Source organism: Taudactylus pleione, unplaced genomic scaffold, assembly GCF_031769625.1.
Source record: "Taudactylus pleione unplaced genomic scaffold, aTauple2 ptg000120l, whole genome shotgun sequence".
In the NCBI taxonomy this organism is placed as follows: Eukaryota; Metazoa; Chordata; class Amphibia; order Anura; family Myobatrachidae; genus Taudactylus; species Taudactylus pleione.
The window spans coordinates 10,737,594-10,751,477 of NW_028284522.1; the positions used below are offsets into that span (position 1 = coordinate 10,737,594).

At 41.4% G+C, this 13,884-nt stretch overlaps 1 pseudogene; it reads left to right on the forward strand.

Annotated features, from left to right (window-relative positions):
- Positions 1-2,297: 2,297 nt before the first annotated feature.
- LOC148524223 (uncharacterized) overlaps positions 2,298-13,884 on the forward strand; it is a 42,502-nt pseudogene continuing 30,915 nt past the window's right edge.

Below are 13,884 nucleotides of genomic sequence, written 5' to 3' on the forward strand. Positions count from 1 at the left end.
TTGGAAGTCGCACTGCCACAGCCACTGAAATCTTCTACATGTGGTTGCTGAATGCCAAAAATGTCCAAAAAATTTTATGGCCACAGGCAGCATCTCCTGTATGCCCCTTCATTTAAACAAAAAAAAATTTCTGAAACACCAAGTTTATTGGGTTTGCAAAATATGGTAGCTGTTCAAATTTACCCAGTTTTTTTAATTGCTCCCCTCAATCTCAACCAGTTGCCCCAGGACCCTAGTGAATTGATAGACTGTTATAAATAATGGTTCAGCTCAATAAACACCTGCCGCCTTTGTATGTAGCTCTAAGTGTAATAACTGGATAATGTAGATGGTGGATGTCATGCGAGAGACCAGAAAAATGAGCAGCAGCGCAGAGCATCTTCCTGCCAGGATGTGTGTAATAAGGTGCAAATACATTTAATACAAATATTAGTTGTGTATATTGGTCACATACATACATATTTACATATTACATACAGTGCGGAAAGCAGGCTGAGGTAACCTGAGGCATGCCAACCATTGACAAACAACTTCCAGTAGGCCCAGCAAATATCTCGGCTGCTGGTAGATATAGTTCAGCAGTAGAGCTAGAGGATGCTTTCCTCTGATGTAAACAGCAAGTCTTGGTCCCATTATCCCCAACAAGCTACCTGAACATAAATTAAACATCTGTTTACAGTGTGTACCATTTAGCAGCACCATCACAAGCAAGGCCACCACATTTCGATTAGATGTAAAAAATATACAGCATATATGGGATGAATCAATATTCAATCAGGATGTGGCACAAAATGGCTGCCCTCACTGTGTGTTAGCGACAGGTGCTCTGGAGATGTCACTCAGGTGATCTGGTTAAAGGTGGTTGGTTCAAATAGTATATAAAAGAAAGGGGGAAGTGATGGGTTTAATTTTACATGCGCAAAGCAGCCTAAAGGACCACCTAAGTTTTAAATGGAAATCACCAAATTCATATACAGTATATAGAAATAAAAATACAAAGCAAACAGAGGAGATATACAAGCAGCCACTTAAAAAATAGAATACTTATAACAGATGCTCACAAGGAGTTTCCTTTTTTTAATTAGGATCGTGTCATCGAAAACTTCCTTTTAAGAGATTCCGTCTCCAGCTCCACAAACATTTTCCCTCTGACCAATGTGTGCATTAAAGAGGAAAACAATTGTTTGTGTCACCGTTGTATACTTTTCAATATGATTAGTCAAAACAAGATTCACACTCTAGAGGATAGTCTGTGCATACTATGGTGCATACCCTACTCACAGAAAAATGCCTTAAAGCCTCCTATAAAGGTTTCTTTATAAAGATGATCTTTCACCCAGTGTGTATCTAAAATGTGATAAGTACTGCATACCATTCACTCACTTGGATGTGAATAATAAAACACATGTAAAGGTTTCTTTACATTTTCCCAAAACTGCGTACCAAACTTACAGTTAGCACAGTGGCCCTGATTCAGAGCCGGACGCTCTGACAGAGCGGTTGCTCTGAATCAGGGCCGGGCTATTTTTTTTTTTTAACGACCTCCTGCCCGCTTGCATAGCTGTGGGTGACCACCCACAGCTATAGCGAGCGGGCAGGAAGATGGTCGCGATGGTCAAGACCATCGCGACCATCGGGCTTGTGATGAGACCCTTGTGGTAGGGTCTCATTGTCGCAAGCCCTAGAGTGCTTTCGGCTCAAACAGAGCCGAGAGCACTCCCACTGACATTACTTGTGATGTCAGTGGGGCAAGCCCCAGATGATAAGCGCTCCCATGGGAATGCCTCTGTCGGGGCAGCCATGCCCCTGGCACGCCCACCAAAGGGGGCATGCTGTCACTCACCATTGACAGCAAGCCCCCTTTGGTACGAGGCCCAGAGCGACGGCTTGCCCGTCGCTATCCGGGTCTCGCGCATGCACACGACGGAGCCGGCTCCGTCGTGTGCATACGCACTGGGCCACCATCGACCTGCTTGCAAGCACTGAGCGCTCGCGAGCATGTCTGAATCAGGCCCTGTGTTGGATCTGCACATCAAGGTTTCTTTCACTCTCTCAATAATTATTCACCACTCTGAATCAATCTCCAAAATTTATAATAGTCCAAAATATTGATCAAAAAGATAATTAATTCCAATACAGCAACATAGTCCGAAAGTATTGATCCAGAAGGAAAATGTATTCCAATACAGCAACACAGATCCGGAAACATCAAATAATTCCACAATTAGTAAAAAATTGTATGTATTAAAAAAATCTAAGAGTGTAACACACTCACCGAGTTGAAAGTTATTCCAGAGATGTCCACTCTGATCTCTTCAGGCAGAGAAGTGAAGGATGGACACTTGCGCAGGTACTGACACGGGGAAATACTAGATTCACTAAGATTAGTTTATTTAGTTGCAAGAAATTGCATACAAAAGCAATAAATGTAAGCAATTAACTTTTCTGCTTATACCTCTGTTACAACTACAACAATAGTGATAACAACAGTTCACACATACATTTGCCAAAGCTTTATTGATCAGGAACGCTTCTTTCTTGAGCTGTTAAATAAATGGGTTAATGAAATATCTTAATGCTTCTATATGCAACAATTATAATGACTCTACTCTCATACCAGGTTGAATTAATATATAACTCCCAGAATATTCCTTAAGTCACTTAACCTCTGGCCAGTAACCCATTACCTTGGTGCACATTAGATGCTAAGTAGGTTGCTCACAATAGCCTATTACTGAAGAAACAATGTTCTCAATAATATTACTTCACTAAAGGATGCTATCTGCCAATGTTGTTGTGGACTTGTATGTTGCAAACCCGGGTTTGAGGATTTCTTTAGTAGTCTACAGCTGATGCTAATTATCTTTGCCTCAAACTTGTGTCTGATGAAACTTCGGACATCAATATAATGTACTGAGTTCTGTTGTATTTTTTTTATTGCTATAATGCAGCTTTAATATACCTTTCCTGTTTAGTAAATGGACAGGACCTGCACTCTGTTTCTCAGGTTATATGCAGTAATAGTACCTTCCCACAGCAACAAGTTGTTTGACTATATTCACTGAAGTAGTCTGTGATGGGGCAAAAGCTATCCTCGGCTCTTATGGAAGCTGCCCTAAGATTTCATTCTCCTCAACAGAAGATACAGGACCCCCAGCCCTAATATTGCAGTGAGGATTGGCCCTTGAGGGAAAGCTATTGGTTCTATATAACTGACAGCTTATGACTGAAGGAAGTAGTAATGCTGGGTGGTGCTGGTTTTATTTATAGACCTCTCCTGTGGATCAGCTTAGCAGATTCAGCACCCTAGAGGATCCGGACAGCGGTCCCCACTGCCGGCTGGCCCCTGGCTGTCAGTTATCAGCTCCAGGCGAGGTCTCTGGGCGGCTCCCTCCCACACAGCTTCCTGCTGGCTGCTTGAAGCATCCTCACAGCACTCTGGCTGTCTGTATCCCGGCTGACACCTGCCAGCTGCAATGGGTCCACACAGCGGGCACCGGTAAGTCCCGCATGGCTGGCTTACCTAAGGCACCCTTCTCCCACCAGCCTCCGCGTGTCGCTTATATATCAGCGGTCGCATGTGTTTACCTATTCCCGCCAACTGCACGTGCCGCTTTGTCCACTGGCCCCCTGATAAGTTCAGAGGGAGAAGGTTTGTCCCGCTCCTGGCCACGTGCCAACTGGATCCCTGTGTCCAGAGTGGGCAGAGGGTTCCACTGTCTCTCCATGGGGGGGCAGTCCATATACACATCAACTGGACATGTTTTGTCTATTGCCACTGTATATATATACCTATCAAACAGCACGTACATGTTTATATATGACTGGCATGCTTTTACATTAAACTTGTGTACATATATGAATTGACATTATATTAAAAGATAGTGCATTCTATATGTCCATTACCACGTACTCCTATGAACTGGCCAATACACATTCAGGGGTATCACAAGAAAAATTCACAGAGGCAGCCATAAAGCTTAAGACTAAAAGCTGGTGAAAAAAATCTGGTTTTCCTTTCTCCAGAGTTAAAGTGCAAAAAAAAAGCCAAATGACATACCTCTGGATCAGTAGACAATAATGGTACACTTCCTCAAGGTCTGGCTCAAATAGGTTTGGACACAAGTGGGCTTCAGTGAGCCTGCTGCCATATATGCCACAAGAATCTCTGTGAGATGGTGCAAACACTGCATAATATCTTCTGACAAACTATCCACGTGCGAATACCGAACCTCCTCCAGATCAAAGATGTCTTTCAGGTTTTGAAGAACTTGATCCTACATTGACCATACCTCATAAATTTTCTTTAGAATAAAAAAATTTAAAGAAATGTACAAAACAATCAATCCTTCCATTCTTTTTCTGTCTTCAACTACTCTATAAACATAATCCAACTCCCTTGGCCTCTGACATAGTTCTTGATTAATGAACACATTCTTAGTTTTAACTTCTTATGGGGTCATATAGTTTATTAAACTGATATTCTGTCTGCCACTGCAGTGCCACTCTGTTTCCTAGATGTGCCATGTTGGAAGCTGAACTGCTACATGTTTGTGATGCCTACTGCTGTCACTTTGCTTCGTCAGCCAGCTAGCTCGATGCAACCTTTTTGCCTAAACTGGATGAAATCAATATTGTGAGCTGTGAGGTGGTCAAAATTGACTGGAAATGACTCGAAATAAAAGTTATTGAGGTTAACCTATTGCAGGTATTTAATTCATTCTCAAGTTGCACATTCTCACTACTGCTTTGCAATTTGGTCTCACTCAGATCAGCTGTTTTTTTAAAAAAGTATGTAATCTATTTCCATCTAGCAAACTACATATTGTTGCTTACATTTCTGTCTCATGGAATTTATCTATGTTTGCAAAGATTGTGATGTAATGACTTGATTGTAATTGGTATTACCTGGGTGGGGGATGTGGTTCAGTGATGTCTAGTTTATTGTAGGATACTGCTTGTGTTTACTCAAACCCAGTGCTACATTTCTTCTTTGATTAGTGGGGCATTTGTGCTCAGCTGTAACATGTCTCAATCAGACTTACTTTAAGTTTAGAATCAGTCTAGAGGCAGCCGTGGATGACGATGACACCCATTTATTATAAGCACTAATTGTATTATAACACAAAGTGTAATTTATGTAACAGTTAAAAAACAGTTGAACAAACATTGAACAACATCTACAACCAGGTAAACTCAGAAAGCCATAATATTACAAATGTACTGTCTGAACATGCTAAGAACTAAGAGGGGCACATACAAAACCCTTAGAGCTATATCTGCAAATGTTAGGAGCTTAGGAGAAAAATATCAGAGCTAATAGCAATAGTGACTAGGGATGATCCGGATATTGTAGCTATTACAGAGTCATGGTGCAATGAAAAACATGACTGGGACATAGCTATACCGGGAAATACTTTATTTAGAAATGACAGAATGGGAAAGATTGGAGGAGGGGTAGCAATGTATGTGAAAAACAACATAAAAACTACTTCAATACAAAATATTGCAGAAAAACCTGAGGCCCTTTGGGTGACCGTAGAAATAGGGGAGAAAGACATTATTCACACTGGGGTGATTTACAGACTACCAGGCCAGGGGAAGGAACTGGACAGGAACCTTTTGCCAGACATCACTAAAATTACTTTAAAAGGAGAGGTAATAATCATGGGAGACTTTAATCTACCAGATGTAAATTGGGAGGGCTCTTTTGAATATTCCACTAGAAGTGGGGACTTTCTAAACGCCTTGCACCTAGCATCCCTCAAGCAACTGGTGAGGGAGCTCACTCACAAAGATGCTATACTAGACATCATACTCACAAATGGTAGTAGGATATCAGATGTAAGTGTTGGAGAGAACCTAGGATCCAGTGACCATCAAGCAGTATGGTTTAGTATAAAGACAGGATTCGACTCATGCCACACAAAAACAAAGGTGTTAGATTTTAGGAAGGCTGATTTTGCAGAGATGGGGAGATGTGTAAGCAATTCATTGGCAGATTGGAGGAACTTGGAATGAGTGCAGGAGAGGTGGGAAGAATTAAAACATGCAATAGAGAAAAAAACAGATCTTTGTATCAAAAGGGTTATGATAGGCACATGTAAAATGAAGCCAGTATGGTTCACAAAAGAAGTATCAGCTAGTGTGAAAGCAAAAAAGAGGGCATTTAGGAAATATAAGCAGACTCAGAATAATGAAGACAAAGAGGTGTATCTTGTCAGAAGGAAGGAAACCAAGTAGGTGATCAGATGTGCAAAGGCACAGGCTGAAGAGAAAATGGCCCAGTCAGTAAGTAAAGGGGCCAAAACTTTTTTTAAGTATATAAATGAAAGAAGAAAATCAAATGGTGGAATAATAAGAATGAAGACAGACAGTGAGAGTCTTGTGGAGGGAGACAAGGCAATAGCAGATGCTCTAAATGGTTATTTTTGCTTGGTATTAACTACAGAAGGAGACGGAAAGGGGCCACAGTTAAGTTGAAAGGATATACATGAGGTAGGTACAAGTATATTTACAGAGGAAAAGGTCCTAACAGAACTGACAAAAATTAAAGTAGACAAATCAATGGGGCCAGATGGGATACATCCAAGGATACTAAAAGAGCTTAACGGTCTGCTGGTACCAACATTAACTGAATTATTCAACCAGTCTCTAGCTATAGGAGTAATTCCGGATTACTGGAAAAGAGCAAATGCAATCCCACTGCACAAAAGTGGAAGCAAGGAAAAGGCAAGTAACTACCGACCTGTGAGCCTTACATCAGTAGTAGGGAAAGTAATGGAATCACTATTAAAAGAAAGACTGGTGGAACATCTCAAATACAACATTTTGCAGGATCCCAAACAGCATGGGTTTACTAGGGGGAGATCATGCCAAACAAATCTTATTGTTATTTTTTACTGGGTGACTAAAGTAATAGATCAAGGGGGGCTGTAGATGTAGCTTTAGACTTTAGTAAGGTTTTTGACACCGTCCCACATCGCAGACTGATAAATAAACTTGGGACTGGATTCGAAGATGGTTAAATGGATAAGAACTTGCTTGCAGAATAGGAAACAGAGAGTTATAATAAATAGAGTGTGGTCTCAGGAAGGAATTGTGACAAGTGGTGTACCCCAAGGGTCTGGACCAGAGCTTTTTAATATATTTGTTGGTGACATTGCAAATGGTATTAAAAGGAAATTATGCCTTTTTGCAGATGACCCAAAATATGCAACAGGGTAGACACACCTGGAGGGGTAAGACAAATGATGGAGCATCTAGCTAGACTAGAGGAATGGTCAAGAACATGGCAACTATAGTTTAATGCTAAAAAATGCAAAATTATGCACTTGGGCCTCAAGAACCCAAAAGCTAAATATAGAATTGAGGGTACTCTAATGGAAATTATAGAGGAAGAAAGGTATCTAGGTGTCACTATTTCAGGAGATTTAAAGGCAGGTAAGCATTGTAACAAAGCAATGAGGCTAGTCAGATGCTTGGTTGCATAGGGAACGGAATCAGTATCAGGATCAGGAAGAAAGAAGTAATAATGCCACTGTATAGATCATTGGTACGGCCTCATCTAGAACACTGTGTTCAGTTCTGGAGGCCACATCTCCAGAATGATATAAATATATTAGAGACTGTACAAAGAAGGGCAATTAAAATGGTGCATGGCCTATGTGACAAAACTTTTCAGGAAAGACTAAGAGATCTCACTATGTATAGTCTGGAACAGAGAAGGGAAAGGTTTTAACAAGGACATTCTTCAAAAGTAGAGAAGTACTAAAACATGAGGACAGGGACTGAAACTGGAGGGAGGTACAGTAGAATCAAAGAAAATGGTAGTAGGGTAAGGGTAGTAGATAAGTGGAAAATCCTCCCATCAGAGGTGGTAGATGCTAAGACAGTAGAACAATTTAAACATGCTTGGGATAGGAATAAGAATATCCATACAGAACTGAAAATCACATAGGGTTGAGGTTACCAAAAGGTAAAAAAGGACAGACTAGATGGGCCAAGTGGTTCTTATCTGCCGTCAAATTCTCTATGTAATAATACTGTAGAAACAAATACATGGCAAAATTATGTGGTTTCAGCTGTTTTTATATGATTTAAAAAAAAAACTACAGATCCAAAACCAAAACAAGCAGGTTTTAGCAAAACCAAATCCAGATCGAATACACAAAGGAGATACAGATCCAAAACCAAAACCCGGGGTTCGGTACACATCTCTAATTTTTATAGCATGTAATGATTTCACTACGAATGTTTGCAAAGCAGAAGCAAAAAATTACGGTAAATAAAGTTTTTGCTTTGTACAGCACATGTGTTATCCATCAAATATGGGCTCACTCAACTTATTTAAATAAATTTACTGAAAAATGCAGAGGAAAAATATTAGTAAACCTGATTTGTTTTACCTTTACTTCCACTTTATTAGATTCTGCAAACATGAATATTTGCTCCCACTGTGACTGTTTTTAAGTGAAATATACTCCCTCTGGAAAAGTAGATTACAGCACAGAAACGTACAGAATGCAACTGAGAGATGAAGGAACAGCACTTACCAATGTATTCTTTATATAACAGACACAGCTGTATCTGAACAGCAATTCCCAGCAGAATAAGCCATGTTGATAATGTAATGAAACAGAGTTTTTTGACACTGAAGATCATGCAGGATACTTTAAAGAGAACCTATCAAGATAATATGATTTTATTGTACTCTGAATTCATGTTAGTATAGAAACTTGAAGAGCTACATTTAATCTTAATAAATATATAAAAACTGAATAATAAACTCCCTCACTATTACTATTCATATAAACATACACTACTGTATAAAATAAATAGAAAGGTAGGTAAATGTATAAATTTTTAGTCCAAAAGGAATAAATTACTATGATATTCTATCTTTCTGTATATGATTACACATTAATCCTTCACCTCTATTTTAATGCATCACTGCTATAGACAATACCCTCCCTCACCTGTGTACTAACACATTCCACTCCCTTACCTCAGTAGCAAGATATTATCCTCGCTCACCTCTGTAGTAACACATTTCCCTCCCTTGCCTTTGTTGTAACACATTCGGCATTCCCCTCCCTCATCTGTGTAGAAATACAATCCCACCCTCACACCTGTAGTAACACATTACCCTCACTTACACCTGTAGTAACTTATTCCTCTCCCTCACCTTTGTAGTAACACATTAGCCCGCTCACCCCAGTAGTAACACATTCCCCTCCCTCATCTCTGTAGTAACACGTTTGACATTCGCCTCCCTTACCTCTCTAGTAACACATTCCTGTCCCTCATCTGTGTATTAACACATTCCCCTCAGTTACCTCTATAGAAACACATGCCCCTCTCTCTGCTTTTGTAACACATTTTCCTCTCTCATCTCTGTAGTAACACATTCCCTTCCCTCACTATTCAAATAGGGCAGCCACACCAACTGCCAGTGATGTTTGGTAGTACTTTGTTGTGACAGTTGGTATTTAAATTGAGCACTCGCTCTTTGCGGTCTGTTTATGCCTCTATGTCTGAGCGAGCGAACGAAACATGCGCTCGCTATTTTGAAAAGACGCCCCCTGGCCGCTCGCATCATACGTCATCTCCGCTATTTATTAGATTAATCGAGTACATCGAAAGGCTTCTGAACTGCTTGCAGTGCTTGTGGTTGGATTTTCCTACCGCAATCATGCGAGCAGTTCAGGCTAAGAGACAACCAAGTGACGTGGTTGATGACGCTGCTTTGTTAATTATGCACACCCTTAAAATGCCCCGTTTTGACTGTTTGGCATGCCTGCGTTCGGATCTCCACTCCCCATTTTCAAGCACCTTCCCCTGTTACCACCCACAAACGCCTCATGCTGTCACTCAAATTAGCAGGCACTCACAATTTTGCAAACACACGTTTTCCGACTGCACTGACTGGTTGGCGCATGCGCATTACGACCCATATGCATGCGCAGATGTGCGAACATCGCTTGGAGCGAACGAGTGGCCGCTTACGAGCGGCTCTGAATCAGGCCCATATTTCCTTCATCACTCCTTTTTAACAGCGATAAGTAAAAGTTATATTTTATCAGTTGTTTTTTCTGTATACTTATTTGACTATATGATTACTGTAATATTTGTAAATTATTACTTAATGAGTGCCCCAAAAACCTATCTTTTGTCCTTGTTTGCCCTTTATGCAAATTAATTTCTATTTTGTTATGTGGTATGGTGCTTGTTGTATATCCTCGAATATTTCAGTGTTCTCCCAATGTTTAGTTCCCTTCCCCCAACCGTACTTTTCTTTTTTTAGTATCCCATATTTACCTGCTTAAAACTTCAACAAAAACATTTTAATGGAAAATCTGCAATTCTTTATTCTAATTGTGATGAAGCATGGTGGCCAGCTGCAAGGAGGAATCTCAGTCCTGGGGCTGAGGATCGGCACCCAGTGCTGGAAAGTAAAGCGCATTAGCTGTTTAAAATTGGCACCCTCCGCAATCTGACTGGCAGCCAATAAGAGCCAGATGCAGTGAGCCAATCCGAGCTCATCCCTCTGGCTATTATTTAGCCAATACTAATAATGCCAGCTGCGATTGTGGACAGAAAAAGAGTGGGTAGTGAGACTTCCTACTCAGAGCTTTACAGTTGCTCACATTTGCATAAGACGGTAAATCTGGTTTCCACTGCTTCCTACAGCTACAGCCACTTTGTGTTCTACTCAGGATCAAGCTTGTAATCATGACATCTCTCCCATAGTGCTGAGCGTGAGGAGCAGTAGGATGGTGGTGGGCGCAGGAGTGGAGATTTAGGTAAGTATAGTGTTGTGTGTGTGTGTCTGTGTCTTTTATGTGTAAGGGGCACTACTACTGGGGACACTGTATAAGGGGCACTGCATAAGGGGCACTACTGAGGGTACTGCATAAGGGGCACTACTACTGGGGCACTGTGTCATGGGCACTACTACTGGGGCACTGCATAAGAGGCACAATTGCATAAGGGGCACTACTGGATGAATTGCATAAGAGGCACTACTACTGGGGGCACTGCATAAAGGGCACTACTACTGGGGACACTGCATAAAGGGCACTGCTACAGGGGGAATTGCATAAGGGGCACTACTACAGTGGGCATTGCATAAGGGGCACTGCTACTAGGGGCACTGCATAGGGGGCACTGCTACTAGGGGCACTGCATAGGGGGCACTAATACTGGGGCCATTAAGGTGCACATGGAATAGAAAGGAATGTTCCCTTAGTTACGAGAAATGGTGGCATGTCATGTTGACATGCCCTCATTTTTCAGTGACCACTCATTTTTGTGGTGTGCACACAGTTGGAGGGGTTGCCATTTTTCATCTTGCCCTGGGTGCCAAAGACCCTAGTTATGCTACTGCCTCCCAGTCACCGACGAGGCATATTTACAATACATTTATGATGCTTCTTAATTGCAACTGCATCTCCATGTGTACACATCATGGAATGCATTCATTGTATGGGTTGTTTGGGATTTTAGCACACACAAAGTAACATAAACTGAACTTCGTGAACATCAGCATTCCGTGCCACTCAGAATTAGAATGTGCAGTTCCCTATTATTTAGGTGTAGTATGAGTTGTGATTGACCAGAGTGAAGTCACAATTTCACAACCAATGATAGTTATTTTTGATTAACTGAGCAATCAAACATGAATTTGGAATCCAACATATACTTCGAGTGATAACGGGAGGGTGTTTTCTTATTCGTGATGGAGTACCAGCCACCCATTGGTTGATGAGATTAAATTTTGGCTGCTAGACCAGTCAGAAAAGAATATTGCTTTGAAGCCAATTTTATATGGTTTGTTTATTTTCTGATTGGTTGGAGTATACCAGCTTCCCATTGGAAGAAATTAATATGATTTTTTTTACTGTGTGTAATGAATTGGTTGCTTGTCTAGCAGGTGTTGGGTGAAAAATGTTAGCATGGCAAGCAAGCACAGGACCATAATAATTAAATGTGTTTTACAGTATAGTAAACAGGGGCTGTTTTATGAGAGGGTGGAAAGCCGTTTTGCCGGAGAAATTTTGGTGTTTTCTATTGTTTTCTCCAGTAAAAGGTTTCATCTTTGATTTGAATACCAGTTTTGATTTGCCTTTATATAAATTACATTACTGTCTGCGATAATCCCAGTTGGGGAGCATATTTATCGATATACAATCGCGAAGCCGGTTGCCTTAATACCGGCAGCCGGCTTCCCGACTGTCATATCCCGGCGAGGGTGAAATGCCGGGCATCTAAATCTAGATGCCTGTCATTTACCCGACACCGGGAGACAGGCGCCCGGCATCCTGTTCGAAGGGATGCCGGGCGCCACAAACGGACAGCTGCGGGGGGGAGGGTTAGGTTTAGGGCACCTGGGGGGGTAGGCTAGGGGAAGGGAGGGTTAGGGTTAGGGACCTAGGAAGGGGGGGTTAGGGTTTGGCACTCAGAGGGGGGATTAGGGTTAGGCACAGGGGGGGAGGTTAGGGTTAGGCACCCCTAAGGAGGGTTAGGGGGGTTAGGTTAGTAGGCATCCGCTGCCATACTCTACTGGTTTGTCGGGTTGCCGCTGCTGTGATTCGAACTACCGCTATGCGGTCGCCAGGATATCATACCGATTTCTATTTATCAAGCATCAAGATGGTAGTCCCTATTCTGGAAAACACCCTCAGATTTTTCTTAGAATAAACTATCCTGACAAAGTGTTAACAAAATGTCCAGGAAGCTTGACAAATTAGATTTTTGTTAAATGCAATAGACTACGAGTTCAAATATTAAGGGGCTGATTTATCATTATCAACATTATCAACAGTGATTGCAGGGATTTTCTATAACCGCTTATTGCAGCAATAAAAAAATCCCTAGTTAATTTGGAAAGAAAATACTGTATCAAGTGTTATTCAACTGCCTGGGCGATACTGGCCTAGAGGTGTTATGGTAAATTTACAGCCTCACTGATCCAGTCAGTATAGCTGGCTAATGCATGTGCAGTAGATCTGAAATCTCATATTTAGGATTGCAAATAAAATAATGTATAGTGGTAACAAATGAATATCCCCATTGGAAACTCTTTGTCCCAATGTTAGTAGGCATCACACAATCAATTTAAATTAAAAATGAATGCACTTCATAAATGGTACAGAAGGTTACAGCTCTGTGGATGCTTGAGCACAACCATTTGTGCTGCTGCAGTACCTAACCGTGTGTATACATGGTGTTGTTCAGTCATATAGAGGAATGGGTAACAGAAGCATCCCAGAACATTTTAAAAAGTTGTCCCATGACTGGAACAGTCTCTTTGTTTCTTGAGCATAGAGCTAAGGCGTCCATTCATTTATTGTGAAAAACATGACAACCATCTTATGCTAAGCTAAGATGCCCCCCTCTCTATATGTGTAACCTATGCTGTGAAGGTCTCACCACACCTTACTATGGCACAGTCCGTGCGCTTCCACAAAGAAAGCACCCAATTGTCCAACTCGCATAGGTAGGACACACCCACCATCCTTCAAAGGGGGCAAGTGCCCCACATCGACCAATTACACCACATGTGGCCACTGATTAGTAGCGCCTTCCCGCCGATGCCAAAGTTCCATGAACCACAGCCTGCCACCCAAAACCTAAAACAGTTAATCAAAGATCGAAAAAATTTATTTAAGAAAAACTCCCAACCCCAAAACTAATAAGTGCACTCCATCCGGCCTGAAATAATTTGAACTTTCAAGAACCAACAATGGGTGCCTAACCACAACACCCACTGCAGCAATCACAAACTTAGACACCCCAATATTCACCTTTTTCCTGGCTTTGTCCAAAGCCGCTAAATCTCTGGAACCTCTCCAAACAAACCTGGGTACAATCTCTGTCCAT